The sequence below is a fragment of the Sturnira hondurensis genome, unplaced genomic scaffold, assembly GCF_014824575.4.
Source record: "Sturnira hondurensis isolate 20B ecotype Veracruz unplaced genomic scaffold, ASM1482457v3 Scaffold0021354, whole genome shotgun sequence".
Lineage (NCBI taxonomy): Eukaryota > Metazoa > Chordata > Mammalia > Chiroptera > Phyllostomidae > Sturnira > Sturnira hondurensis.
This window is the reverse complement of record NW_028093985.1, coordinates 13,349,515-13,374,751: the sequence shown is the minus strand read 5'-3', so window position 1 is coordinate 13,374,751 and position 25,237 is coordinate 13,349,515. Positions and strand designations below refer to the sequence as shown.

General features: G+C 35.9%; 1 pseudogene; it reads right to left on the bottom strand.

Annotated features, from left to right (window-relative positions):
- Positions 1-496: 496 nt before the first annotated feature.
- On the bottom strand, positions 497-24,553 carry LOC118977451 (ribosome biogenesis protein NSA2 homolog; annotated as a pseudogene).
- Between the last annotated feature and the right edge of the window lie 684 nt (positions 24,554-25,237).

The window sequence follows — 25,237 nt, the reverse complement described above, 5'->3', positions numbered from 1 at the left end:
GGAGAGAGGAAGAGAAACATCAATGTATGGTTGCTTTTGTTGCATCCCCTGCTGGGAACTGGCCTGCAACCAGCCTGCATCCCAGGCATGTGCCCTGACTGGGAATCGAACCGCGATCGTCTGGTTCGCAGCCCGCGCTCAATCCACTGAGCTACACCAGTCAGGGCCCTGTTGTGGCACTTTTGATCTGTGGACTACACTTCTCTAACCCTGGATATTTCATTCCACCTATTCCTTAATTATTTCTCCTTCCTCCCTTAAAAATTATTTTCAGACATAGATTATACAGATAATAGACATTACAGAGTAATTCTTTATGTCTTAAAAAAACTCAGCCATTTTAATCTTCTTTCACAGTAGAATTAGCAGTTCTCTGGATGACTGCAGACATGTGAGCTGTGTGATAGATAGTACTGAGAAACACCAGAGTAAAGGGTTTTCCTGATCGGTGCACGATCTTCAATAATTATAAGGAGTTACTTGTATGAATATGCTGTCAAACCAGTAAGATGACATTTATGCATCTGTCATTTTCAGAATTGTTGGTACTTGGCCATATTTTCCCTAGATTACCTTGCCTCCTTGTGTCACAACGCTCAACTCACTCATGCTCACCTTGATGACAGTACCTTTGGTAGTAACACCCAAGGTTGTGTAAACTGGGCATGGGGTCATCTTTACACAAAGTAACAGTGGGCAAAGGTGGCTTTCAACTCAGAATGTATTACACGGGCCTTCTTGAACTGAAAGCCTATTGGCCTAATGAGCCTTTCATATGTAGGTGGTTTTCGAGTACAGCCATCTCCAGTGAAGCAGACTTTAGTAACCATCCTCTTCCGTGCGTTTTTCCTTTCTCTTTCCTGTTCAAATAACTTTTAATAACTTTGCTTCTCCTTGGGCATGAACTTTGGGCTGAGGCACTTTCCATTTTTTGTTTTTTTTTCTTTAATCATTTTGCAAAGTACTTTAGCTCAGGACTGTCCCTCTCCATCCAGTAGATATGCAGATACTGTTCCTTGTGGAGTCTTTTCATCATTCTTTTGTTTGGTGTCTCTCTTTTCATGCATGTTGATGGTCTTTTTCATTTGTATTTTCTCAACATTGCAGGGTTTATGGTAGAGCTTCGTCTTCAGACCAGTCATCTTTTTTTTTTGCATTTTTTGAATGATGAGCCTCTTGGCCTTCCTTCTTTCTCATTTTCTCATGGTAATCCAAACAATATACATGGCACTAACCGTGTAACTCAATATACTCATTTTGTGGATGGTCACATGGCCAACAAGCAGCAAGGTGCAGTCTCCTGAGCGGGGAGAAGCTCTCAAAATTTGGGTCTCAGAGACTCATGAGTTAACTCCATACAACTCGAGTCAGGAAAGGGCTAATTCTTTAATTTTTTTAATACTGGATGAGTTAGCATATTTATGTATTTATTAATACTGCGATGGTGGGCTAATTCTTTATATCTTAGAAGTTTTTCCTATATTTGCTACCCACTTTATCCTCTTAACTCTTTATGATGTACTTTCAACTTGTTTTAATTATTCTGTTGAATTCTTTAAGTATCATATTTTTAATTTTCCACAATCTGTTTTGAAAGATTTTATTTATTTTTAGAGAGAGGGGCAGGGAGAAAGAAAGAGAGGGAGAAACATTGATGCTGGGCAATCCACTCACTACCCTGACAGGGAATCAGACCAGTGACCTTTTGGTTTGTGAGATGAAGCCCAACCTACTGTGCCACACCAGTCAGGGCCCCCCAAAACCTGTATTTTTCTGTTTCTCTTTTCCATATCTGTATATATATTTTTATACATGCATTATTGTCTTGACTCTCCCTGAGGATCTAATCATCATTTTTTATAAACTCTCTTATTTACTAAACAATCCCTCATTTCACATTAGCATGCATTTCTTAAGAAATGTCTTTGGTATAAACGCTTGGGAAAGGGAAGGAGAAGGAAGAAAACAAGACTGAACAGAGGAAGAGGTTGAGTTGCAAAGCAATCTCAACTGAGCTCTCAGCTGAATTTTGGAAGTACTGAAACTGGGATGATCTTTAGAGTTTCCCCAGTGTAGAGTGAGGGAGCCAAGACTTTATAGAACCATGTTGATCAGTCATTGAATGTAGGCTGCTCTAGGAAGGGTGGGATCTTGGGTGGGTGGGTGGCTCTTGTCAGCCAATGAAATTCTCTTAGAACTTACTACTGGCAGCTCTCCCAGCAAAGGAAGGGGATGGTTCACCTTAGCATCTACCACATCTTGTTTTTGTTTGTTTTAAGCTTTAGTTGTTAGGTTCTACTTGCTCAGCTTTTTTCTTTCTCTTCGATGGTGTTATTTTATCCTCAAATATTTGGTGAATTTAGATTTTTACTCATTTTACAAGTAAAATGAAAGTCTAGGAAGTTAATATGGATAACTCCCTATTTTAATAATAAAGCTCTTACCTGAATGAGGGGCTAACAAAGAGCTCTATCTATATGATTGGGGAATGCAGTTTGGTGGGACTCACTAGAACTACCTGACAATTACTCATTCCCAAATGCTGGAATGAGGTGCTATTTCTACTAGGCATTTCAGACAATTTTAGAATTTCTTTAAAAATTAATTATCTTAGCCCTGGCTGGTGTGGCTCAGTGGATTGAGCACGGGCCTGTGAACCAGAGGATCGCAGTTCGATTCCCAGTCAGGGCACATGCCTGGGTTGCAGGCCAGTTCCTGGCAGGGGACACACGATACATTGTGTGTCCTCGGCAGAGGCAGCCCTACATTGATATTTCTCTCCCTCTCTCCTTCCCTTCCCCTCTAAAGATAAATAAATAAAATATTTAAAAAATAATTATCTTAGGGGATCACTTTTTAAGTTATGTAAATATCTAACCATTATGCTATACACTGAAATGAATATAATATTGAATATCAACAGTAAGTGAAAAAAAACTTTAAAAAAGAAACAAATGAAATAGTCATTTAAAGGTTCTAATTTTAAGTCCGGGAATAAATGTTAATCCTAAATGCCATACAGACCTCTGGGCCATACACTCTCTCTGAGAGTGGGAGGTTGTCCACATTCCAATATTGCCCAAACTTATCCTCCACAGAAATCTCCTGGGATTCTTGTCAATAGTACAGAATTCTGAGTCAGCAAACCAGATTCCCTAGGGAAGGGTCCTGAGATCCCCAATCTTTTTTGTTTTTTATCTTCACCCAAGGATATTTTTCTTTTATTTATTTATTTACTTGCTTATTTATTTGTTTACTGTTGTTCAATTACAGTTGTCCCATTTTCTCCACTGATGATCTCCCCTGGCCACCTACACCCTGCTCCCACAATCACTCCCCACCCTGTTGTCCATGTCTATGGGTCCTTTATATACGTTCTTTGACTAGACCCTTTCCCTTCTACCCATGCTGTTGCAAAGGGTAAGAGTTCCTTCTCTTTTCTGCTGTATAGTATTCCATTGTGTAGATGTACCACAGTTTGTAGATCCACACATTTACTGATGGGAACTTAGGCTGTTTCTAGCACTTGGCTGTTGTAAATAATGCTGCTACGAACCTTGGGGTGCATGTGTTCTTTTGAATTGGTATTTCAGGATTCTTAGGTTATAATCCCAGCAGACCACTATATCAAAAGGCAGTTCCATTTTTTAGTTTTTTGAGGAAATTTCATACTGTTTTCCACAGCGTCTGTACCAGTTTGCATTCCTACCAACAGTGTCCTGGGCTTCTCTTTTCTCCCCACACCAGTACCTGTTGTTTATTGATTTGTTAATGATGGCCATTCTGACCAGTGTGAAGTGGTATCTCATTGTGGTTTTAATTTGCATCTCTAATGGCTAGCGATGTTGAGCATTCTTTCTTATGCCTATGGGCCCTCTGCATGTCCTCCTGGAAAAGTGTCTGCTCAGGTACTTTGACCATTTTTAAATTAGGTTGTTTATATTCCTGATATTGAATTATATGAGTCATTAATATATCTGGGATATCAAAATATTTAATATTTTGATCACTAAATCAATATTTTGATTATTAAAGTGATACCCTGTCTAAGGTATCATCGACAAATATATTTTCCCATATAGTTTGTTCCCTTTTCATTTTGCTGATGTTTTCTTTAGCTGTGCAGAAGCTTTTTAGTTTGATGTAGTCCCATCTATTTATTCTTTCCTTTGTGAAGGACACTTTTTCATTGCTTTTAGAGATAGAGGATGGAAACATTGATGTGAGAAAGAAGCATCAATTTATTGCCTCCTGTATGCGCCCAGACCAGGTACTAAACCCACAATCTTAGAGAACAATGCTCCAACCAAGTGAGCTGCACCAGCCAGGGCAAGATTCATTATCTTTAACAAGAATGCCACATATTTCATGATCAGCCCAGTGTGGTAACAACACCTACATGCAATCCATCAATCCACCTTCCCCATTCATCCATTCACGCATCCACCCCACTTTCACTCCTACTCTCTGTACCTACTTCCTTGGAGTTTTTCTGTGACTCCACAGCCCGGAACAGTGCTTTTGTTTATGTTAGATTTTTTTCCCTATGTTTCTTTAAAAAGGAAGAACCTGCCTTTGTTTGTTTGTTTATATGATGGCTTCCACTTGCTTCCTATGTTACTGAAAGTCATCAAAGTCTCTGCAGTTCTTGTTCTCAGGATTGTCATCAAATTATTTTCTTCTGTACTTTACTGTTTCTTCAACTGATTTTTAGTAGAGAGAAGGTAAACATTATACCCAAAATACCCTCTTGAATCAAACCTCAATAACCACACCTTTGACAAATATCCTGAGCTAGGTTATTGCTAATGTGTAATGTGACAGATTGGGTGGGAGGATAAGGGAGATAGTACAGTCTTGGGTAACCCTCGACTGTCTGGCTGTAGCAGTTGGGCAAATTTTTATATTTACTGAAAAGAGGAATAAGACACCATTTTGCTGGAAAAAGATAATAAAGTTAGTTTTTTTACATGTTCAGTTGGATATCAAGGCCTGTGGAAGAGATCTGATCTGAAAGTATGTACCTGTGAGTCATTCATTCATACATGAATTTGCATATATTAAACACCTTCTTATTGTATGCCAGGATATGAAAGTAGAAATATCCTACAGGGGATACAAACAAATAATTAAACAAGTACAATAAAAAATGACAAGTACAATAGTGGGAGATATATGAAATGCACGTGAACACAATGGAGAGCACCCCAATGCAGACCTGGTGATCAGCAAGGAGCTGACATCCAAGCTGAGACAGGACAAATTGGATGAGTCCTATAATGCCACCTAGACATGGAAGTTATGTCAGAAAGAATGAATAGCCAGTAGGACATCTGAGAGCCAAAAGAGAATACCAGCAGGAATTTCTGTATGACTAGCTCTTAGCAGGAAGGAAGGCAGGAGCGGAGGCTGGAAAGGCAAGAAGGTTGAGTTGATACAGGATCTTATACAATGGGAAGCCACTGAAAAGTTTTAAGTAACCATTCTAAAAATGAACCTGAAACCTTAGAAATAGCTACCACCTAGTGGCTCTCTAGCTTTGGTCTGCATCTAATTAACCAAGAAACTTGTCAAAAGTGCATCTATTATCTGTGGCATAGAATTAAACCGTTTACATGTATGTCTACTTTACATCTATGTATGATCTCTGACATGTCACAGTCTCAGACAGTGAGGAAATTTGTATTCTTGAGGTCATATTGCTAGTATGTGCCAAAACTAAGACCTGAACCCACACAGCCTGGCTGTAAAGTCCCTGCCTTCCCTCACTCCTCACTGTGTCACCTCCAGGTAAAAGCACTGTATAAAATAGACCCTTAAATTTCACAGAGGACATATTATGAAGCCTTTGAAAATTCTGAGATTTATAATGCTACTGTAGGAAAACGTTTTCTCTTTCCCATACCCAGGGGTGTTAATTTAGGACAACAAGAGTGGGCATAGGAATCTGAATTTTAACAGGCCTAAAAATATTTTGTGGCAGATGGTTCCCTGGCTCTGCTTGGAGTAACTTGAGACTAGAGAAGAGGGCTGATGTTGGTCTCTTAGAGCTGAAGATTCCATAAAAATGACCAAGAAAAAATGTCTAGAGAAGTAGGAGGTAAACTTCAAGAGTATTATTATGGAACAGGAGAAAATTTAAAGAAAGAGGTTAATGATATGATGTGCAACAGGCAAAAAAACTTTGGATAAGAGCTAGAAATTGCCCATTGGATGTGGTCATGATATCACTGATAGGGCTGATACATTTCTCTCCAAAGCCACAAATCCTCCTTCAGAAGAGCTTCTGCTTCTGGTCACCCACACTGCATGGAACTAACCCTAATAGTATTTCCATTTTCCTCATGTTTCTCTCTATTTCATAGAAGCAGTTAACAGATTTTGGGAAGGTCATTTCTCTATAGCTTATCTTTAGCATTGAATTTCAACCACTGCATAGCTCTGAATGGCAAAATGGCTTAAATATCTTACAAATGTGCAGATATACTCTAGGACTTGACACTTTAAATGTGCAAAGATTGTTTGTTTTGATAAAGCACTACTCAAGCGGCAGTCTCTTTACATGGAGATTCTACTACCCAAGATAATTGAGCTTGAAGAGAAGTGAACTATGACTTAAGAAAAACTCTGTGCCTATTTTTAAATGTAAGCAACCAAAATTCTCACAAATTGAAATTTAAACTGGCAGTGGGTAATCATTGTTTTGGAATATTTAATGCTTTCAGAATCAAAATAAACAGACTCTGCTCTGAAGTTCTGCTGCCTATTCAGGCACCAATGGTAAGTGATACCCTTTTCCCCCCAGCATGCTGAAATGTACATGCCTGATTCCTAGTGCTTTTTGCCTAGGGATTGATTTGCCTAATAAAAATTGTGTTAGATCTTCACTTAACTTACTTTCAACTATATGTTTCTTATTGTAACTCTTAACAGTTCCAACTTCTTCCTAGAAATGAAAAACATTTCTTCTAAACTGAATTCCAAAATTACTTAATTCTTCTTCAGCCTTTCTTCCATTTTATATTAATTCACATATTTATCTTAAATCAGAGGTTCCAAATCCTCAGCCCCAAAGATCACTTAGAAGTTTTAATGATAATAAAAATAAATGACAATCATTGAACACTTAGTATGTATGGCATTGTATTTTGTTCTTTACATATCCTTTAAGCCTCATGGTTTTCAAAAATGAATGGCACCTGTAGTTCCAAGGTCATATAGTTAGTAAGTGCCAAAACTGAGACTTGAACCAAAAGAGTCTAGATGCAAATGCCCTTTCTTACACTTGTATTGCTCCCAGATAGAAGCATTGTATGAAATAGACCCTTAAACTTGACCAAATCTGTCTAAGAGAGCTCTGAAGATTCTCTGATTCACAATGTCATCAAAGGAAACCATTCACCCCATGAAGAACAGATGGTTTCCTAGACCCATTCAAGAGCTTGCTGACTCTCCTACAGACTATCCTCATCACCTGCTATATTCGTCTAATTCTAATATCGTTGTGGATTATGATGATAGACTATTGAGTTTACTAGCTCATTTGTTTAATTCATTCAACAGATGTTGAACATATGATCAATAAGACAAGGTCCTTGTCTTCAAGGAATGTATAATCTAGGGAATGGAGCAGAAATCATAAACAGAATGGTAAATGTATGAATATCAAGAGTCTTGTAGGTTATTTTGTGGTTTTCATATACAGGTATATGTATATGAAATGTTTGTATACAATGTGTTAACTTCATAGAGGACACTCAAACAAAGGTGGCATCTTTCAAATGTGAGAAGAGGTTAATTTAAGAGGTCGCAAAGGGCTTCTATTGGAAAAGGGCTGAGAGCGAACATTCTAACAAGATGGGAATGCCAAAGAAAAATATTACCTATTGGAAGGACAAGAAGAAGTCATATCAAAGATGTGTTATGCTATGAATTTTGAAACATTAAGAAAATAACATCTGGACCACTAAGTTTCTTTGATTTTCGTATTTTTGTCAGATAAGAGTTTGAATAACCTGACAATCACTGGTCACTTCTATAATAACCTGAGTGAGAATTTCAAATTTTCATAAGGAAAGGAAGAGTAACGAAAGCCCATTCTACAGTGTTGCTTCCAGTTCTCCTGTCTACGGTTGCCTTCTAATAGCATTCAAGCCTTCTGAAATAGCCTCTCATGCATCTCAAGACTTTGGGAGTTTAAAAATTTTTAATCAAACTCTGCAGATCATCAAACTTATGCTTTATGATTACTGCCATTAGAAACCAAGTAAAAAAGCAATTTTCTATTCTATTTCTTTTACTAATCATGGTATAGAGCCTTATGTTTGCTTTTAACTTTAAATTATTCTGCGTTCTATATTTGAGTGTGGGTTTTAACTGATCTCTTAAAGAATTATCATGAGAGTCAGAAGTATTTTTTAAAAGATTTTATATATTTATTTTTGGAAAGAAGGAAGGGAGGGAGAAAGAGAGAGAGAAACATCAATGTGTGGTTGCCTGTCATGTGGCCCCTACTGGGGACCTGGCCTGAAACCCAGACATGTCCCCTGACTGGGAACTGAACCAGAGACACTTTAGGTTCACAGGCCATGCTCAATCCACTGAGCTATACCAGACAGGGCTTAAAGAATTCACCAGGAAATCTGAATGAAAGTCCCATTAAGTGATTTTTAATGGTAACACCTGATTAAAATATAAACTATTGTGTTAACAGTTACCCTCAGCCAACCTACTAGAAAGATTAAGTGCTACTATAATATCTCTTTATAAAAAACTTGAAGTATAATTATCTCTAGGTTATTTTCAACATAGTCTATTTCAGTTACTAATGTTTATACTCTGTTCACATTTATTAATAGAATGATTTTTAAAGAAAAAATTCAATTAAGACCATGATACATAACCAAATAAAAATAAACATTTTGAACTTCAGAAAAAGTAATTTTTCTCAAGAATGTGGGCAAAAAATTCCTCTCTTATATTTACGCTAAAAATACTTACCTATGCCCTTATTCATTGAAGTTGGGTAAAAACAATTAGGTTGTCTGTATAATACAATTTAGAAATCATTTGAGAGAAATAATAGCCTTTCTTTACTAAAAGAATAAAAACAAACTTTTCTGTTATATTTTTATATTTTAACAGTTTAAAAAGCAATATGGCTCTGGAATTGATTCTGAGTGTTCTCTCTACTACATACTAGACATATGTTTTCAACAGATTTATTAACCTAACAAAGCTCTTACTTTGCATGTAAAATTGGGGTAGACGGAATTATTTCACAAGCTTGTTGGAAATGTCAGATGAGATCATGTATATAGTGTAGACAGTGTGTATAAACAAGGAAGTCCTACACATATTATATACACAAATGCCCTCATAAAACTTTTTTTGATTGGTTAACTAGATTTGTAGTAAAAATCTAGTGAATTGATATTTATTAAAGAAATATTTTATGTTTTAAGATAAAGTCCATTAGGAATTTCTACAACTCAATTGCATAAGAAAGGGGAATATGTCTAAATGAAAAGGCCACTGTACTGGAGTGGGAACAGAGCATACGCTATCCAGGAATTATGCTGGAGAGCAGGAATATTTCTCCAACAGGGCATTGATACTAGATTTGATTTTTTTTCTTTTTATCTCAAATAACCCTTTACTCTTTCAGAAAATATTGATTTTTTTAATGATAGGTATATTTAAATTAATAAAAAGTAATAATTTATAAATTGATTAATTTGTTAATACTTGGGGCAGTTGTCACCCTGCCCCAAATTAGAGATTTTATCTTGTTTTATTTGACCTGCTGACATTATGGAGTCCTCGCCTGCCAGAGTGTGCTAGGCGGTCACTGGGTGACGATGGAGGCAAATTCAAGGAAAGACATCATTACTAGCCTTTAGGAACTTATTATCCAGTTGAGGGAACGCACATCAACACTCAAAACAAGGAAAAACAACATGCCAGTGAGTGCAAATGGATATAAAAATTCTGTTGGCCTGAAAGAGAGATAATGGACCTAAATATTTTAAATTCAGATTGTTTTCTGCTTGAGTATGGTCTGTAGTGGTCATTCTCAATGTGTCTGCATGGTTGTCAAAATCATGATTTGAAATCTTCACATCTTACAATTCATTTCTCTTCTATTCCCTGTCTCATTATCCTTGCCCCATCAATTAGACAAATTGTACATTTATAGGGTGATTCATAGTCTAGCTTATATATTTTCATACTTGCTGCAAAACATTACATTTACTCTCTTCTATGAGATAAAGAGGGTTCACTCTTTCAATCAAAGAGATAGTTTATGTGTCTAGGCTAATTATTATAGTAGTAGTGCTAGGTAGAAGCTCTTCTTTTGTTATACAACATGAAAAAGCTCTGTTTGATTCTGTTAAATAACTAAATACTGTGATTGACTCTAACCACACTTTTAAAGTTATGGCTTGTCTATCCATAGAGCTTCACAAATGACAGAGCTTAATTAGTTCTAACAAGCTACTCCTGGTGGACTCTGCGTATCTCTCAGGATAGAATAAGATAGATCCTCAGCTTTTGATTTCTGGTCTCTCTCTCTCTCTTTAGAGTATTTATTTACTTATTTTTAGAGAGAGCAGAAGGGAAGGAGAAAAAGAGGGACAGAAAGATAAAAGTGCAAGATACACATTGGGGACCTGGCCCACAACCCAGGCATGTGCCCTGACTGGGAATCAAACTGGTGACCTTTCAGTCTGTGGAGTGATGCCCAACCGCTGAGCCACAGCAGTAAGCATGGTCTCTGGTCTCTTTACTTTGAAAATTATTGAGGACTCCTAGAAAGCATTTGTTCAAGTAGCTTATAACTGATTTTTACTTTATCTTAAAAATTAAGGAAAATTTGAAAATATGTATCATTTTAAAATGACAATAATAAGTCCATTATATATATATTTCAACATAATTTATTGATTATGCTATTACTGTTGCCCCAATATTTCCCACTTTGCCGCCCTTTGCCTGGTACTCTTCTTCCCTCCAGCAATCCCTCACCTGCCTTAGTTCATGTCCGTGGGTTGTGCATATGAGTGATTTGGCTTCTCCATTTTCTATACTATTCTTAAAATCCCCCTGTCTATTATGTACTCAACAATTACGCTCCTTAACCCCTGAAACTTTCCCCCCATTCTCCCACTTCTCCCTCCCCCTTCCAGCAGATAACTGTCCAAATGATCTTCGTATCTATACATCTATTCCTGTTTTGGTTGTTTAAAAACAGGCATAGCTGTTGTTTGCTTATTTTTCTAATATTCAGTTGATAGTTGTGAATTTGTTGCCATTTTAATGTTCATAACTTTAATTTTCTTCTTCTTAAATAAGTCCCTTTAACATGTCATGTAATATTGGTTTAGTGATGATGAACTCCTTTATCTGCTCCTCCATTCTAAATGGTAGCTTTGCTGCATAGAGTAATCTAGGTTGTTGGTCCCTGCTTTTCCTCACTTTGAATACTTTTGTCAGTCCCTTCTTGCCTGCAGAGTTTCTTTTGAGAAATCAGCTGATGGTCTTATGGGAACTCCTTTGTAGGTAACTCTATGCTTTTCTTTTGCTCCTTTTAAGATTCTCTCTTCAATATTTACCTTTGGCATTTTAACTATGATGTGCCTTGGTGTGGTCCTCTTTGGGTCCAGCTTGTTTGGGACGGTCTGTGCTTCCTGGAATTGTATGTCGATTTCCTTCACCAAATAGGGAAGTTTTCTTTTATTATTTTTTCAAATAAGTTTTCAGATTTCTGCTCTCCCTCGTCTCCTTCTGGTATCCCTATGATTTTGATGTTGGTACATTTGGAGATGTCCCAGAAGGTCCTTATACTATCCTCATTTGAAAAAATTTTTTTTCTTCCTGCTGCTCTGGTTGAACGCTTATTTCTTCCTTATGTTCCAAATTGTTGCTTTGAATCCAGGCTTCCTCTCCTCCACTGATGGCTCTCTGTAGATTTTTCTTTATTTTACTTAGTGTAATCTTCATTTTTTTCTTTGTATTTTTGCTGTACTCAATGAGTTCTTTGAGCATCCTGATCAGCAGTATTTTGAACTCTGCGTCTGATAGGTTGGTTATCTCCATTTCATTTAGTTATTTTTCTGGGATTTTGTTCTGTCCTTTCATTTGGGCCATATTTCTTTGTTCCCTCGATTTTTCAGCCTCCCTATGTTTGTTTCTGTGTATCAGGTAGAACTGCTTTGACTTCCTGTCTTAGTAACATTATCTATTGTAGAAAAGCCACCTATAAATTATGTGGGGCAGACCCTTAGGTAATCACCATGGCGGGGCAACCTGCTTCACTGTCTTGTGGCTCTGTATGGGGAGAGGGCTCAGAGAAGGGACAGTGTGGCTGCCTGGTTTCTGGAGATTTGTCCAGTACTTGCCCTGTTTCCAGTCACTTCACCCTCTTCCCATACCCAACTGGAGTCCTTTCAGTTATTGCCCTGGTGGTAAGTTCTAGAGCAGGTAGGTTTGCATATGTTCCAAGTCTGTGTGGGTCCTTTAAATGGAGTCTCCTGAAAACCTGGAAGTTTCTTCTGCCACTCCAGGCCCCATTGGATTTTGCAGCCAGAAGTCATGGGAATTTATCTTACTGGTGCTGGAAGCCTGAACTGTGTGGTCTGGCCTGGGGCTGAGATTGCTCATTCCCAAGGTATCCTTCCTAATTTCTTTCTACCATACATGAATGTAGGACCATTCATTCCACTGCCATTTCTATGACCCCTCCCCTTGTACCCATCTGGATTGATATGGCTTCTTAAAATTCTTGGTTGTTGGATTTCCATACGGCTTGATTTTCTGATGGTTCTGGGTGTTATTTATTTTGGATCTAATTGTAGTTCTTTCTATGGTTGTATGAGGAGGTGAAGCATGTCTACCTATGCCTTCATCTTTAAATCCATTATATGTTAACATAAACAACACACTTTTATGTAAAATTACTAAACTTTCCAAAATAAATTAGTAGGGAGGGGGCCATCACTACTAATTTTTTAAAATCTCACCCTGGCTGGTGTAGCTCAGTCAATTGAGCATGGGCTGTGAACCAAAGTGTGGCTGGTTTGATTCCCAGTCAGGGAACATGCCTAGGCTGTGGGCCAGGTCCCCAGTGGGGGTCAAGTGAGAGGCAACCACACAGTAATGTTTCTCTCCCTCTCTTCCCCCTCCCTTCCCCTCTCTCTAAAACTAAAGAAATAAAATTTAAAAAAATGAATTAAAAATAAAAAGCCTTCTTAACCATTGAATTCTTATATTAGCTTCTACATCAGTTGATTGCAATATAACACATCATGTAGACTTGGGAAAATTCTTTTTTGCATTTTTGAGGGAATGAGAACAAAAAGGAAAATAGCACCTCCAACTATTATGATATAATTCTAACTTTATGGATCCCAAAAGAACTTCAGGAATCCAAGGGGGTTTCTAAACTCTTAGAACCACGGGGCTAAGTTATACTGTGATAACATAAAATCCTCAAATCCTAGAAGCTTGACCATGAAGTTTTCTTTTCCTTCTTTATCATTCTAATTCCACTGTGCATCATTTGGACATTTTGCTCACATCACTGTGGCTCTCATTCTAGGACCCATTTTGGTAGAGCAGAAACTTTTTAGAACACTACTGGCCACTTTGGCAAAGGGAAAGAAAGCATACAAAATATGGGCTGATTCTAAAAGCTTCCCCCACGAATGACACATTACTCCTGCTCACATGTCATTTGCCAAAGCAATTACATATCCCAGCCTGACTTCATGAAGCCAAGGAGGTATTAACATTCCTATATGGACAGACACATGGTATTAGTGAGCAGTGATACTGTCTACCTTACCCACTAACATTTTTCAAGGCACATTTAACTCTGTTGTGTCAAATCATTAGGTGCTCATAGATTTTGATCTTGGTCAGAGTTTAGTAAGATAATATTTATCTTTGCCTCCAAACCTGCTATTTTTCTAGGGTTTAAGAATTCTGCAAATGCCCAGCATATAGTTAGTGTTTAATAAACATTCATCAAATAAATGGGCAAATACTTTATAAAATGTCATTTGGACTTTGGCATGATACTGTTTCCCTAAAAGTATAAGAATGTTGTATCCAAATATAGACCAGGTTAATTCGGATCTTGGAAGTGTTTTATTGATAATTTACCTCAATCCCATCATTTAACAGATAATGCAATTGAAATGGAAAGAAATTAAATAACATAATTTTAATCATAAAATGGAGAGTTTTGTCCAGTGTTATAAAAATTATATTGAGTTTGGGAGGGCTCTTAGGTAAGTCCTGATACTCAAATAATATCATCTTATAGAATTCTGCATCAGAATTGTATGTAGTCCAATGTCTAAAAATTCCAGGACTCAAAAAAGTTAATGGAATTTCAAAGCAACTATAGCTTAAAAACCCTTACTTACTTTGTTTTCCTTGCGGTGCCACTGGAATAAGAATTTCTTGCCAAATTTTTAGTTCTCCTACCAGTTTGTTTCAAATGCTATTGTGTTGACTACTTCAACTGCAAAAGCCATTTTCTAAAAGCAATTATGCTCATAGAACTATCTTGCAAATGATAGCAAGGTTATATACTACAAATTGCCAAGATGTGGAAGATTGCTCCCACCTCCCAGAAATCCAATTAAACATTTGTATTTTATTTTCATTAACTCTAGAACTCAAATTGCCAACCTTAAATTAAAAAATTGACTGAATATAGACAAATATACAGTATTGCCTTTTCCCACAGTAGAGTAAAAATTAATCAATGGAAGAAATAAACACTTACATTCATAAAATACTTTGTTCCTAAGGAAAATATATTATTCTAATTAAACCTTGCAATAGGCCAATAGGTGTAGGTAGAGAAAGGACAAGTATTCACTTTATAAATATTTTAAAAATCAAGATGGAAGCAGGTTAACTGGAAGCCAGAAGTTTCATGGTGTGTCACTCACAGAGGCAAAAAGACTGATGATGCTTTTTTTTCTTCCAAGATGGTGCCCCAGACATGTAGCCATTGTGACTGTGATTATACGTTTTAACAAACAACAAAAATTAGAAAAGCATCTTGGTTAAAATACCTGGAATGAAATATAAATTGTACCTATGACAAATATGTTTGCAGAAAACAAGAAATTATTTCCACTTTCAAAGGCATCCTCTCCAATATTTTATTTTCCCCATATTTTTAATGTATAAAAAAATCTATTGTCTAACTTCAAATAAATGCAGATATAACTGTGATATAAAGTAGCATTTGTGCTACTAGCACCATTAAAAACCCTCACATGTGAATTGGTGTTTAATTAGGCTATATTAGATTAATCCCATGTCTCCATTGGTTGTAACAAATGAAAAGGTATTATGCACTGTCATGGGGATAGACATTTAAAGCCCAGTGTAACTTTCATATTCTTCCATGTGATCGGTCAGCCAGGACTTCCTTCTAATTTGATGAAAATTTGGTTTGTAAATCAGAAAACCTTTTAATTGCAAGAAATGCAAAGCAGGAGTCTTTTTTGTTTTGTTTTTAAAGGATTGGCATTACCTTTGTTGTTTGATACATTAAAGTGAGACCCATAAGGGACAGCTCTAAACAATAAACTTCATATAAAATAGATAAAAGCTTGCTCCTTGGGCCTACGTAGAAATTCAGACAGAGGCTTAGAAAGATCAACTCAGTACTTCTAATATGATAATATTGCCGAGGTATCAGTAGAATATTTGTTACAAAAGGTCTTACATGTCATTTTCTAATGTCATTTTGAGGTAATTTTAACCACTTTTAAAATAATTGCATATAGATTATGGTTATTGTATAAGAAAAGACTTGCTTCCAATTTAAGCAATGGTGGGAAGTTAAATGTAAATGTAAGTAGGGAAACCTAATTTTTAAATCAGAAAAATATTTCACCCGACATGTAAGTTTTGCTTTGTCACTGAACTGTATTCCGTTCAGTAGAACAAAGACCCGATGCATAATGAGCCAATGTAAATGAAGTCAAATCAGCAAAAGCATAGTGGGGGAGGGGAAGGTGTAAAATATGACAGTCAGTATAATGACCAGGGAGTAGAGAATTTAAATGTTTAATGCCTACACATTCAGATTCATTTTTGTGTCATAGCTTTGAATGGGTAGACTGAGGTGCTTGAAAGTCCAGAATGAAAACATCCCCTGGACCAAAAGAATTATTAGTATTATTTAATAGCACAGATATGATCTGCACTCATAATCATCTTCTTTCTACCACTCCTCTCACCCACCTCAGAATTTTAAAAAAAAGGAAAGATTGTTATAATTAGAGATAATTAGGGAATGCTGTTAGTGTTTATTTGGTGCTTTCTCTCCCACCCTCCTGCACCGCACGCCAGCTTCCCATCTCCCAGCCATGATGGAGGCTCAGAACACAATAGGAGCACAGCAACAATATGAATTGCAAATACATGTATATCTTTCTGCACAACCCATCTTATTGACTCTTAATAAAACGAGTATCTTCTGAAAAATATCCTGAGCTGTAAATTGCTTTACTACTCAAGATGGGCTTTGAAAAAATACTACACATGCCTTACAATCAACTAGACAGAGTTGTGTTAAACAGAATTGCTTAGCTCTTGTCTGTAAATTACTCCCCACCCTCTCCAATAAAGGAATGAATCTCGCTTAATAATCTATGCTGCTTAGTATGCGTTATAACTGTACATGTGAAAATCTTCATATTTTACATATCCCCCACTTTAGAACTACAATAAGCCTTCATCATAAAGTTCCCATGTTTCACATTTCTCTACATAGATAGTGTGAATTTTCCAGAATACTGACATATAGATCATTGGGTACTGTGTCCCCCACCATGCTGTTTTCTCTCATGTGAGTCCCAAACTATGGCTGCCGTCAAAGGTATTCATAAATTCGTTTTGCTGTCTAGGCAGTTTAACACACAGTAATTAAACTGGAGCTATAAACAGCAAGGCATACATGTGGACTTCTCAGATTTTAATATTACATTAAACCGGAGACTATTAATTCTTAAAAATAAGTGCATTGATAATATGAAGGTGGGATTCTATTTTGGGGGGAAATAGGTGGGAAATGAATGAAAAATTATTGTAAAGGAAGTTAATTTAGTAATTTTAGTGTTAAGTATTTCAAAGGAGTTTGTGTCTTTACAGATTTAAAAAAGGAAAAAATTTCTTTGCCACTAGTGGTGTGTATTAAAATATTTCTGTCAAACTATCTCCACACATGGGAGGGGCGTGTGCTGAGGGTTGGGAGGAACACGGGAACCTGGACACTTGCTTTGTAAACGGTTAGGCTTTTTGCAGGCTAGAATCTAGGGAAGAAATGAAATCCTACCCTTTTACCTCTGCACCCTTTTGTGAAATATCTTAATGCTGCCAAATGTGAATATAGTGAACTTAATCAGTAAATTTGACTGAGATTTATGAACTTTTTTATTCTAAATGCATTTACATATACACAAGCACATATATGTACATAAATTTATTTTATTACATCCATTTTAAAGAAACTGAACCTTCAGCAGTTGAAGTACTAAAAAAAGCCAATCAAAATACTCTTCATATATCCTTAAGTCCATAAACCTCTTTAAATTGTCTCTTTTAAAAAACAGCTAAATTATGGAAATGCAGACTGCATTACAGAGTATTTGCCAGTTATATCTTGATTCTTATTTGAAATTCCCACAAGAATATAGGCATGACAGTAATATAAACCATAGAAACAGGCAAAAAAAAAGTAGAACACAGGGACTTGTAAATAAATCCATGAATATCAAGAAGCACAGATGCTAAGATTATGCATTTTTACCAGTACAGTTCGGTGCTTGTAAACTATAAGGCCAGACATTTGTAAGATGCAGTGTAGCTGGCCCTGCAAGGGAGGGAGGGGAAGGAAAGACACAGAAAGGTGGGGAGGAGGGAAGAAGGGAGGGATAGTGAGTGAGAGGGAGAGAGAGAGGGAAAAAGAGAGACAAGGAGAGAGAGAGGATTGAGAAGGGGGGCACACATAGCCAGACACAATAACGCATAATAATGTTAACATTCCTGCATGTCTAATGGCTTAAATATGCTGTGTGCCTCACTCTGGCCCCACACGGCAGCTGATGTCAAAGAACCATTTAATATTTTATCAATAGTCCTTCTTTGAACCAAAAAAAAAATTCCTATAAAAAAAGATTCAGGGGTTTCCAAGCATGGAAAAAATTAAATCTTTTGAGTGGCAAAATTTTAAGACACGATGTATCTGTGAATACCTCACGTTCCACAAGATCCACACCTTTCTCCAACTCATCTTACATTATTTACATCTTGGCAGTGTCAACATGTCTTATTTACCAAGGAAACAAAGTCATATTTTTAGCATCTGTTTTTTTCACATTAGAAATGTATAGCTTTATTTTTTAATGTAAAAGAAATGGGTTGATTGAATTATTATTGTAATATCACTTGGACTTTTATAGGGGTTTTGGGGGGTGGAAAATATTGTTTTCTTGTTTGACGGATACTATGCCTGTAACAAAGAATGACTGAATTGTCTTAACAAAGAAGATGAAGGCTGTATGTGTTGGTTACAATGGAATAACCACCTTCCAGATCTCTTAAATCCACAATATATGTAGTGCGGGTCCTGAGTGGCTTTTGTTTTCAATGTCTTTTGTAAGCTTTTAGGGTTTTTTCTGCATCAAATGTCAAGTTAATTTACAGGGCGCTATTACTGATATGTTTCCTTGGTTTGTGGTTTTCTGTGAAAGGCAGGCAGCTGAGACCAAGTCTTAGGCTGGGGGGGAGGGGCAGCCAGTGAGCCCATAACACATACGCTGTGCCAGGCTCTGTAAATTGGCTGCCCGGATGACAGCGGGCCCAGGGAAACCTCCAGTCTTCATTTGCATGCTGAAGAATATCCAGGATTAAACCGGACTGATTTTCATACAGGATTTAGACCTGACATTTATTATTCGGTTCACAGACCTCTTGAAGGAAAGTTTGTTTTCCACTCATAGATGAAAAATCTTCTAAGATAAATAAAGACTGGCTTAGCACTAACAGTAAATAAATATCTTTCCTGTATTTCTTATGAATTTATCATATATGATTACCAGACAGATGTTTGCCATCAAATTATTATATTTTCCTCTTTAGCAATTCTAAAGGAAAATATCTATCAAGGCTCCACTCAGTATTTATAAAATATATCCATTTAATTTTGGAAGTTGATTTTTCATAAATAAACTTAGAGACAGACACTTGCTTTTAAGAACAAATTAAAACAATATTGGAGTAATAAAATACTCTGAAATGCTTACTTTTACACCTGCTCCATGTGTTTTTATGAGGACAGAGAAGATTTTGGTTGTACTGTAAGCATCAATTACTTACTTTTATATAAAACATGAAAATTATAAATGAATGCTACACATGAGCTCTATCTACTAAATTTATAACATAGATAGTTTTCATTGCCAGATAGATCCATAAAATATTCCAGTGTCTTTGAACATTTAGGTATTAGTTGTTTATTCAGAGAAACATTTATAATTCAATACTTTGGCAATATCTTGACTAAACCAAGGTTTAATTTCTAATGTTCTAACAAAACATATTCAGACACAGCACCAATATGAAGAAATGTGGTGGAGTTGCTTTACATTTTCTGGGATGTATTTTCTATGTGGGCCAGAGTAAAGACTGAAAATAGTGATCAGGCAGGCTCAGAAGAAATTTAGGATTCCTCATGTATTAAACACAACAGATTTTTCAAATGCATTGGAAATATACTTTATACATGAAAATATATAAGGTAAATAATACAAATGTCAGCAATTAAATGTATTATTGTTCCTGTTAGAGCATATGGAAAAAAAACATTGTAAAATCTGCTACATATTTGAATTCTGAATGTATCAGTAAAACTTTTGAAAATGTGTTTCAATATTGGATTTCTTTATGGATATTAACTTATTCATCACAAATCTTAAACACGAACAATATAGGATATATTCTTTGAAAATATTGTTTGCTTGAATGTTGTATTTTATTATAAATGTACATATTAATCACATTTACTTACTCAAAAAAACTTATGATTATTCTCAGTAAGAAGTATATATTATTAAAATTTTAGACAGACTATAATACTGAACTTTCTATAGAGAGATATGAATATCACATATACAATTCAGATTATTAACCAAACATTTAATAAATGAACAAATGAGTCCATCTACTTTTGCCTTAATTCAATTACCATACATAACATGTACATGAATAATCAGATTCTTTGTAAAAAATTAGGTAAAACTGAAGAGTAGAAATTGTTGTTGTGAAAAGATTTTGGTCATCTTTCATGTTGAAATATTTCTTCTTTATAAGTGTGTAAATGACAAATGTTAACATAAATGTTACTGTATAAAGCACCTACACATGCAAAGTGAAGAGAATAAAGGCACTTAGTTAAACAATTCAGGCTAAACCCCTCAGTTTTGCTTGCAATAGATAATTGAAGCAAAAGTGTTTTTCCTGTGAATTATCTGGATGATTGCATCAATTCTTCACTTTGCTTTCTATGTGTATGTAGACACAACGATGTGTGTCTCTAGCTATTGCCACTTCAAAAACCATGCAAATACAGGACACGTTCCTTTACGATGCTGCTATGTTTAGGCTTCATACACCACTGAACTTATTTTTTTTTAATCAAATTGGAATCTCAAAAAAGGGGAGGGGTTAAATATATTTTCCTAAGTAATTATTTCTAAAGCAATATACAGTGATATTTAGATGTAACATACAATTATATATGCCTCATTCAGACTAGGTTTCCCCAGCCTTCACTGGCATACTGATGACCCAGTATCCTTGTTATTACCCCTATTAGTGGTCTCCTTCCACAGTAGGCCCTGCTAATTGTATGGAGAGTATTCAAAATGGTGAGTTACCAACACAGTACGAAAGAACATTTAATTGTGAAAGTTTGACCCTCAACCTGAAATCCTGAATGTATATGTTTGAGAAAAGAGAATTCTGAATCCAGTTGGTCCAAATAGGGAGGGCCATTTTCAATCAAGCCAATTTTTCATGACTTTATTGTTATTACACTTAAAAATATGGCTGATATAATGAATTGAACTCACACAGTTATTTTGTCGTTTTTAGTAACTGCATAAGAAATAGATATTAATTGCCTCACCATTTAAAATTCTTGATACAGTGCACATTTACTCACTTTAAACTCAAGATGTCTCTCAATCAAATTGTGGGGCTCTTTATATGTTCAATGTAATTAGTATTGCTCAGTATTCATGACAAACATAAGGATCAAGGAAAAGCATTTTTACTTGGTAATCATTGTAAATATGAAATTGTCAAGCTAGTCCTAATTAGTCACTGAGATAAAGATAACATGCAAGTCTCTCTAAAAGGTGTAACAGACTTAGAACAAAATTCAAATATGCCACCATTAGATTATTGTTCCAAATGCCTATGCTTAATAAAGTTGGTGGACCATGTTTGCCAAACAGTTCTGTCAGGCAAGGATGCGTGGTTTAAAAGTAATTAAGCAGTTCAGCCTCATCTTCAAATGGCACATGCAAATGTCCGTGCTTTTGTTGGTTTGCAGGTGTGTAAGATGCTTGGTAAAAAGTATTGCCTAAGAAAAATTCAATTTATTACACTTTTTAAACTTCAACAGGTAGAGAATCAGATTTAAAGTTGCCTTTAAAAAACATTCTAGTAAAGTATTTGAGTGCTTAACATTTTTATTATTCAAGTTCTTACCATTTTACGCTACTCCCTAGAGAAGGGCCAAGAAAATATTTAAAATACTATAGAAATATAAAGGATAAGATATTTGTCACTCCCATTTAAATTGATGTATGCCGCTGTCCTATAAACGTCACATCAGATAACCCTGAAAAATTACCATGAATCTCCATAATTACACATATTCATGATGCTGTTTTGCATAGCACTAACAGCAGACTGCATGTGGGGTGGGATGTGAAGGGGGGTAGGAGTGATGTGACAGATTAAAATTATTACCAGTATCATGGAAATAGACATAGCAACAGTTCCATTTTGTTAGGGCTTAGAAAACAAAAGCATATCTTAAAATTGCATAGTAATTAAGTAACTAGAAATTTTTCTCCTACACACTTCACCATAAAAAGTTAACAACGATAAGCTGACTAGAGATATCATTGTTACTTGAAATGCGCGTATATTTATTGTAGATTCCTAGGTACAGGACCATGTCAACTGAAAGTGAAGACTCTTTTTAACTCTTTTTGAGGGGGGAGGGGAGCAGGTAGGTTGCTGGAGAATTTTCAAGCCTTCCAAAGTACACGGGTTTCTTATATTAATCCAAAGCTCTTCATGAGCTGAGTGCAGATCATGTAGGTACATTTCCTCTGATAAATATGAGGACTGAATCATATTTGGTAAACTGTTAAAAGATTTTAAGAGGTAGCAAAATTGTCTGGTGTCTATCTCAATGGCTTTTTTGTGCTGAGGCAGAGAGCAGAGTTAATCAGGGACTCTAGAAGTAATTATCGACAGAGTTTGGGTAATACAAATGCTTGGGTAAACAGCGATTGTTCTTTCCACAAGATTTTGAGTAGAAACAACAATACTGGTATTGTCCTCCACTTCTCATTAAGCGGACCGGGGAGGGACTGCTGCACTGCCAGGCGGGTGGGAAACTGACAGGCAAACTGTGCTCCAAACGACTCTCTCCTGATCCCACTACCACAGGCTCTGGCTTTTGGCATCAGGAGTGCCAGCTGCATCGGGAGAAGCCAAGCTTGTCATACCATCTTCACATCAAATCTACTGGGCACAGGAGCTAGAGCATAGTTAGAGCTTAATGAAGAAACAAATACAAAAGGGAAGATTAGGCCTTGTTAACACTTGCATTCATTTCTTCTTAAAGAAACTGCACTTGATGGGTTGTTTTTATAGAACTCATTCTTTTTTTCTCTTCAGCAGAAAAGTTACATTGAGGATGCATTTTTTATACTGTAAATACACAGGGAAAAAAATTGTTCAGTTTCCCTGTAACTATCAGCCAGCAAATTGTTTTGTCAAAAGTGCCACTTGAAACAGTGATGTCCATGACAACTGTCAAAATTGGTAAATAAATACTTTTCATTTTTTTATATTAATCATATTGTATTCTTGCTACATGAAGCATTTCCTTGCATACTTAAGTGGTACTATTGCATTCTTTTGAAAAATTGGGATGTGCAACTTTATCTATTGTTATTAGATAAACAATCTTCTCTTTAGGGTGAAATATTTACATTTCATGGCACTACATTACTTTTAGCTTCAAATTAATTGCATTTGAGAAAGAAGAGCCATATTTTTGAAGTTCACTATAAACTAGCCAGAAAGTTTGACAGCAGAATGCTACAATTATTTTTTATTGTTGTAAGCAATCAGTCAACTGTACAAAGGTGTATTGAGTACAGCTGCAATGTAAAACCTATTTTTGTTTATGCTATCTGTCAACCACTTAATATGGTTAAGGTACATTCTAAATTACATTATTCCAGAGGAAACAAGAGCACTTTAGTGGAATAATATACTCTCTATTCTATACTTTGTGTTCAGGGCCTACCCCCCAAAAAGGCTCATAATGTGGCCCTTAAACTGTAGGTACATGATATAAGAAGCAGGGCAATTTCCTGTAGACTCCAAAGAAAGGAATGTGCAGTCCCTGTATTGGAACCAAGATACTTGATTTTTACAAATTCTCACATGTTTTTGATGCAAACTCCATGAGGAGACCATACATACCTTTGCCTGGTTTATGATGGAAAACACGGGAATATGGACAGCTAGGTATTCTCTCAGAAAGTAACTCTTTTGTAGACATATGAAAAGACAATGTCCAAACACAATATTCTAACTACTAAATATTTTAATTTTTATAAGAAAAACATTTAAAATAAACTGTATTATAGAAATGGCAAAATGGCTCACTGGCCATGTCATTTTACATAAACTGAGCTTGCCCAAGGTAAATTTATACCTATGCTCCTATAATGATGACCAAAAAGAAAGACATAATTTAGATTTTGTGCTGTAAAGGTAGTTTACCATTTCGTATGAAGCAAGACTCTACATCTCAGGTATTACTGGCAAATTATCCCTTAATTTTTGAGGAATGCTACTTGGATTTACATTAGCCTAATGTGAATAAGTCCCTTTTTTTTCTTTTTGTGTCCCAAAGAAAATCAATTTTTTTTAATGTGGTGGGGATGAATCCTCTTTATTCTGTTGGTTTCTGGAAATACCACCAAATCAGTGTTATGTACTGAGTTCTCTTGAACTTTTACTGTTTATGGTTTTATACTTTTGTATGACATGATTTTGCCTATGTGTATATGAAACACCCAAGCAGCAGTGGGCCTTGAAATGCCCAAGAATATTTCGTATTTCCTAGAGCACACACCTGTCCATTCTCTGAACTCCGGGATGCCACCACTGCAAGGTGATGCGTCTCCAAACGTGAGGTCATGTTGTAGGGTGTTGACCTCATTACAGACACTTCTCAGAGAAATCTGCATGAATTTATTGATTAATCATTTAAATGGAACTTAGTGTTATAAGTGGAAAGTGTCATATCCTTTCAGCCCAAGAGCAGTTAGACACTGAATATTGCTATTTTTACTCGTTAGTTTTATCGGTAGTCTCCTCCATTGTTTGTAATTGAACATAACAGGTAGACTTGCGTGATGTCTCCAAATGTGTTTAGCTACACAATAGTATTAATGTGCCTTTTTTGTGATACTAAGTAAAATAAAGCTACATTTTCCTTTTTCAGCAATCTAACTCCCTTTTAGAATTCTATTGATAGTTACTTCAGCATTAGTGTGGCTATACTAATATTCATTTCTACAGCCATCCAACCAGTTTTAGCTGATGCAATCAATTATACCTCGATAGGACACACAGCTAGAGTGTGTGCAAGAGGATCTTTACCCCTGGAAGTCATTGCATCTTAATCATAATATCAAATGCATATATGCTTATTTGAATTATTTTGTGACAAGAACATGATCAAATAGAGTAAAATAGTTCACATTCTGAAAGCAAATTTGACCAAAATATTTATTTATTGTACCATAATCATCTCATGTAACTATTACATATATCTAAATATTTTACTGACAAAAATGAATCCTAGTAAGCTTTTTGTCTG